The following is a 7,096-nucleotide window of genomic DNA, read 5'->3' as shown; positions in this document are numbered from 1 at the left end:
CTCCCTGGCCCAGGCAAGCCAGGGGCAGGTGCCCTTCCTCTCTCCCTGCCAAAGAATGGAGGTTTAGGAGAGACCCATACACACTCCCACCCTCACTGCAGCTTCTGAAACTCAACCTGGCCCCAGGGTAGGAAGAAGAGCTCTGCATCAAGCCAGAGAGGGAAGTTTCAATGGACAATTTGCCAGGCGGGTGGAGAAGGCTCAGAATTTGGCTTCATGTTGGGAAGGAAGCTGCCCCTTCCAGTAGGAAAGGAGCCTCGCCCAGCACAGAGAAGTGAAATCGTTTTAAATCTCTATCCCGATGAGATGAGAGTCCCCTATAAGCTGGCGAGAGCCCTTGGCAGTGTGAGCTTGGTCACTTGTCTGTCTGCTGTAGGGGAGCAGGGCTTTCTGTCTCCTCCCTGTGGTGTCAGCATCTGGGACAGCCTGACACACTATTTGCTAAACAAATGAAGGCATGAGTGATCAGTACTGGTCACTCATGCTCCAGGGCTGAATTCCCTGCCTCCTGCATGACAACCTCCACCTGCCTAATTTGAGCGGGGGGTGGGGGGTAGGGGGGGCGCTCCCCTCCCCCATCAGCTCCCTTTCCACACAGCGGTGGCCCTTCTCATCCATGTCCACATCCAGTCTGCTGGGTCCCTTCCTCTCCCTTAGAGTGTGGGTAGGGGGAGAGAGGCGACATTGTCTGGGAAGGCCTGTAGGCACCAACACTTTATTTATTTTAAATACATTTTTTATTGATTTCAGAGAGGAAGAGAGAGGTAGAAACATCAATGATGAGAGAGAATCGTTGATTGGCTGCCTCCTGCAAGTCCTTGAGGTTGTGGGATCAAGCCCACAACCCGGGCATGTGCCCTGACCTGGAATCCTGGAACCAAACCACCTGGTTCATAGGTTGATGCTCAACCACTGAGCCCCCTGGTTGGGTGGTACCAGCACTTTACATGGTTATCTCTGAACTTGGGGTAGGAATGTGGCCCCCCAGCCCCAGGTGCAGAGCTGGGGTCTCCTCTCTTCTGCTGTTCCCATGTTATTTCCTCTTTGCCTCCCAGTTTCTTGGACAGAGTGGACAGAAGGACTGTCAGGGTGCAGGAGGGAAGCAGAAGGGACTCCAGAGACTGTTGGTGACATTTGCAGCTTCTGTATTCTCGGCCTCCCCTCCAGGCTCCAGGCTTCTGCCTGGGAGGCGAGCTGCCTTGTCTGCCATATGCTGACCTTCCTGCCCTGGCCCTGCGAGGCCATAAGCTGTCCCACCTCGATCCCTCTCACAGGTGGAGGCAGTCTCCACCTCCACCTCCCACTTCAAGAGGAGGGTGAGAAAGGAGCTTGGACCTTTTCGTTGATGCCTCTGGAAAACCCCAGCAGACTGTGTCAGGAGGCTCCTGTGGGTGAGCCAGCCCCCGGCCTCCCTCTGGCACAGAGCCTACCCTTGTACTCAGAGGAGGGTGGTGCAGGGACCCTGAGCCTCTGGAAATGGGAAGGAGACCCAGGCACTTGCCATCTAGAGACAGAAGCTGTCTCTCCAGGTCACTACACTTGTCCTCTGGGCGAGGACCTTCCCCTTCCTTCCTCCTCAGAACCCTCCCTCCATCCCAAACCACCCTGACCACCCCCAGCCCCACCAGGAATGGGCAAAAGCCAGTGGGTGGGAGATTCACCCAAGAGCTGCGAGGTTGGGCACCACCATGGTCTGGCTCCAGGCTGGGTGTTTTATTTCTTAGGTTGAACCATCTGAAATTACCATTCTTTTTATCAAAATGATCAGATACAGTCAAAATAGCACTGAAACAGTCCTGGCCAGTTGCTCAGTGGTTAGAACATTGGCCCACCACACACCGAAGAGTCTTGGGTTGATTCCTGATCAAGGTGGTTCGGGTTCACTTCCTGCCCTCCGGGTTGGGATGCAGTGGGAGGCAACCAGTCAATGTATCTCTCTCTCTCTCTCTATCTATCTATCTTTCTCTATCTCCCCTCCCTCCCTTCCACTCCCACTGATAAGCAATAGAAAAAATATCATATGAGGATTAACGACAACAACAAAGAGCAATGAAACAACTTTATTTAAACATGTCAATATTCACACATTCCAGAAATTACATCTTTTTCTCATTTAAATACTATGGAAACCTTTAGATAAGGAGGGCTTGTCTAGGCAAATTCTTTCAAATTGAGTATGTACAAAATTTTGAATATCACTGTTCAACCTTGTGATTAAAAGAATCAAACCATCGCACAATTCTGCTTGTTGCTTCTCCTTTTTGGTATCTTTTGTCTTTCTTTCTTGTGATCTCTCACCAGTTTTCTATCCTTTTTCTCAATCTTGCTTTCAGCTGTGTTTTTCTGAAACTTGCTAATTTAACGCCTTCAATCTCTACTATAATATTCAAATTTCTCCTTTTCCTACATGATATAGTCTCCCCAATCAATATTTTTATTCTTATTGCTTTCAGACCTTTCTGTTAACATGAGATGATCTTTTTAGGAAAAACTGTGTCTTTAATAAGAGACACTCTCTGGAGTCTCGGTTTCCTTCGGTGTTACTTCCATTTATTTTCTTTTGTTAAAATAAAATTAGATTGAATAAATTATAGCTAAAATATCTATCAGATCCCTATAAGTCTTACAGCAGTATTTCTATCAGCTTGTCTCTCTGAACTTCTATCTGCATCAACGCAAAAAGAAATCTCTGAAAATGGTGGTTATTCATTAATCATGGCTATTTCTGGCAGGAGATGTATTTTTATGCTGTTTCACTTTACTGTCTTCTTTGTGCTTTCCCACAATGCTCGAATTATTAACAGCCTGCCTGGCTGGTGTGGCTCAATGGTTGAGCACTGATCCATGCACCAAGAGGGTGCTGGTTAGATTCCTGGTCAGGGCACATCTGGGTTGTGGGTTCCATCCCCAACAGGGGACATGCAGGAGGCAGCAAATGGATGTTTTTCATTGAGTTTCTCTTTCAACAATGTTTCTATCTCTCTCTCCATTTCCCTTCCTCTCTCTAAAAATAATAAACAAACAAACAAATAAATAAAACCAGCAGGGAGTATTTGTACAAATGCAAAACCTGAAGAGAATGAAGGAAATGCAGGGCCTCAAGTAGAAACAATACAAAGCCTGTTGATGCAATATGTTTCCCAATAAATATTGATGTCAAAGACGGGTTAAATATAGGCAATTTTGTGTGGTTCCATGTACTACAATTTCATATATTATAAACCTTTATAATAACTGTTTGAGACAGGTGTTATCAGACCCATTTTACAGGTAAGGCCATTGAGGCTCATGGAAGTTGAGTGATATGGCCAAGACCACATCACTAGAAACTAGAGGAGTCAAAAACAATTCTGCCTGTGGCTGAAGGTTGTACCCTTGACCTCCACCCAGACCTGCCTCCTGAGTCCCAGATGCTCCTAAACTGTGCCAACCTGTTGGGTTTTTGAGGGCTCAACACAAAGGTCAAATGTTCTTCTTAAAGGGTGCCTTGTCCTTAAAGGGGGTGGGGAGAATGGCTGTGCCAAGGCAGGAGAGGGCGAGGTGGAGCGGCTCTGGTAGCACCTGGGGCAGGAGGTGGGGGTCTGCAAATGTGAGACAAAGCAGATGGTGAGAGACCAGGGGCCCAGAGGGGTTGAAGCGAGGAGGAAGAGGAGAAACCAGGACCACAGATACCACTAAAGTTCCTCCAGCATCTATGTTGCATTTCAGTTGGCTGTACTTCCCAAGAACCCTGAGGTCTGGGGGGTCAAGTGAGGTGGGGGGTTCAGCCACTCTTTCTGACTCTTTCTGAGTCCAGCTGCCAGGCATGGAGTATGGGGGAGTGTACACACACTAGGGACTGCTCAGCAAGGCCTCACCACCCTCCAGCTGGGCATATTGGTCTCTGCCCAGAGCTCCAGGTTTCATCACTCGGGGGTCAGCAGAGGCCAGTGGCCAGGGCAGGTGGGGACCAGAGGCAAGAAGTGGAGGAAGGAGCCAATATATCCCCTGAGTCAATCATGGCAGTGAGCGAGGCATAAACAAGGTGATTTGCCTGCCTGCAGCCACCCACTCCTTTACATACACACACACACACACATACACACACACACATGCACACACACACACACAGCCCATTTGCAGGGTAATGGCTTTGCGACAGCAGGAATTATCTGCAGCATTAGAGGCAGCCAAGCTGGTTGGGGAGGGGCGGGAGCACAGGCTGGGTCTGGGGGCCCTAAAAGAGGAAGCAGGTGCCCATGGTCTAGGACCTGGGCCCCTGGGGATGCCGCAGGGATGAGAGGTGTGGTAGGGACTGCAAAGAGCTTGGTGAGCGCCGGGGCCAGATGGTCAGCCTCTGTGCCCTGGTTCCCATAGCCCTTTCCTTCCTGCTTCCAAGGCCCAGAAGTAGACAGAGAACCAGGAGCACTGACTCAGGACCTGAAATCACAGCTGAGCAGCTCCCTCTCCTGTCCTGGCCTCGGGGCTGTATCCTGCTGACAGCCTAGAGGGGCTCAGGGTGACAAAAGCACCAAAGGGAACCCCAGGAGGAGGATGCGTGTTGTGGGTTTGGTGATGGGGGCGGCAGAGTTGGAATTAGTTGATTGTTTCCCTCCGTGACTGTTGTGGGAATGAGGGCCGGGTTCCCCAGCAATGCCAGGGAGAAGGGGGTTTGAGAGGGAGCACCCCCCCTTTCCCCCAGAACAGGTAACTGAAAAGAGCCACCTGGTGTTCACAAAAGGCCTCTGAATGCCTGCTTCAGGCCGAAGACCTTCCTTGTCCTTCCTCAGTCAGCTAGCCTTGATAGGGGCAGCAAAGACCCACTAAAGAAAGTGGGGTAAACTGGATCTTCCAGGCTGCTTGGGACCCCAAGGTCATGGTGATGTGGGGATGGGGCTGATCCCTGAGGCCCCTAGTGCCCCAGCCCAGGGCTCAGCCAGGCCTGGTGTCTGCCGTGGGGGTGCTGGCAAGTCATGCCTGTCAGCCTGACAATACAGCCAGGCTCCATGACTCTGGCAGCAGCAGAGCATCCTGCCCACCTGCGGGCACACCCAGATTGCATTTGCTGAAATAAATTGCTGGAGAAAATAAATCCTGCACACATGATTAATGGGAGACAGAGAGGCAGGCAGCCGCCACAAAGAGCCGCTGGGGACGCTGGGGAACAGAGTGACAGTCGGGCACAAAGCCAGCGCAGCCGTGGGCTTCTAGGAAGGGGCTCTTGCCACTTCACAGCTGCTGGAGCCACTATGGCCCTGGTGTTGCTTATAGGGACCTGAGCCTATAAGCCAACAAGGCCCCCAGCTTGGCTCCCTAATATGGAAGGTGGTGCGAAGGGGGCCAATCTGGAGCCTGGGGTGCCCCTGAACTGGGCCTGACTGCTCCTGGTGATTGGGGATGGGAAAGCCATGGGCCAGATAGGGAAGTGAAGCCAGGGATTCAGGAGGAGCAACAAGGGCTGAGGAGAAAGGATTTCCCTACTGGCCAGCGGTGAGTCGTTGAGCAAATCACTTCCCATCTCTGAGCCTTAGTCTCCTCATTTGTTCAATGGAGCTAGTTCCAGTGCCTCCCTCAAAAGGAGGTTGACAGGCATAGCTGGCAAAGCTCCTGTAAGGGTGCAGGGCACACAGGGGGCTATCCTAGCCAACAAAGGGGCATTCATTATCTCTGATGTGCCCATGCTGTGCCAGGAGCTTATGGCTGGAGTAGGCAAATGCTGAGAAAATAATGACATACTATAAATCATTGCTATTTCTGGGGTGATACAGGGAGAGGGGTTATAGTCTGGGGGTCAAGGTAGGCCTCCTGAGGGCACAGAATACAACTGGATGTGTGGGAAAATCCAAAAGTTAGGCAGTACACTCAGTTGGCAAGGTGCTGAGAAACAATCTCATCACTGCTGGGGGAGTGCCCAGTGGCTCAAGCGCCATGCAGGGAAATTTGCATACCTGCTGAATGCCTACCTGGATTATAAACACTCTCATTCTCTAACCAGTACTCCCATTCAGGGCATTTTATTCTACTGTGCTGTATAAAAGCATGCTTGTGAAATGATGGATATACAAAGATGTTCACTGCAACATTGTTAGGAAGAGTGAAAAAGGAGCAGCCACCCAGGTACTCATCAAGAAAGAACTGAGCCCTAGCTGGGTAGCTCAGCTGGTTAGGGCATCATTCCAATACACCAAGGCTTTGGGTCTGATTCCTGGTCAGGGCACATGCAAGAATCAACCAATGAATGCATAAACAAGTGGGACAACAAATCGATGTCTCTCTCAAATTAATAAAAATAAATAAATAAAAAGAGAGAACTGAATTAAGTGAACTGTATACAGACAGACAATGGAATACTACGCAGCTGTAAAAAAGGAACAAGGACTTTGCTTATGAAATGGGTGTCAAGATAGATTTAGTGAAAACAAAATGCAGAGCAGTGTACACAGTCTACTACCTGTTCAGGAAGAAAGGAGAAAAAGCAGAAGCATAGATTCTTATTTTCTTTAGAAAACTACACCTGAAATGAATAAAAGTGGCCTCTTGGAGATATGTGGAAGGATGGGGGTAGGAAATCAAGTGAATGGGGACAGGGTGGCAAGAAGATTTTTTATTTTGGATGTATTTTCTACTAAATTGAAAAAAAATATGTATTGATTTTACACAGAGAGAGAAACATCAATTTGTTGTTCCACTTATTTATGCGTTCATTGGTTGCTTCTTGTATGCGCCCTGACGGGGACTGAACCCACAACCTTGGTATATGGGGATGATGCTCTAACCAAATTAGCTACATGGTCAGGGCCTAAATTAATATATATATATATATATATATATATATATATATATATATATATATATATATATAATTTTGTTTCTTCCTGGGGGGGCAAGGGCTCCATGAAGGAGCCAGAAGCACAGGGTTGGGGAGTTGGTTAAAGTTACTAATTGATTCCAGGCCTGCCCTCAAGCTGGGTGGCCCGGGAATACTTATTTAAGCGCTGACCCATTCTGAACAAACCAGATTCGGGAACAGTAGTTCATGAACTTTCAGGGATCAGAGGGTCAGGAGAAGTGACTTCCTCCAGGTGTGGTCCAATCAACCCCAGACTCAGGGCTAGGT

This window comes from Myotis nattereri (genome assembly GCF_964212035.1).
Source record: "Myotis nattereri genome assembly, chromosome: 7".
Classification (NCBI taxonomy): domain Eukaryota; kingdom Metazoa; phylum Chordata; class Mammalia; order Chiroptera; family Vespertilionidae; genus Myotis; species Myotis nattereri.
This window is presented reverse-complemented; position numbering follows the sequence as displayed.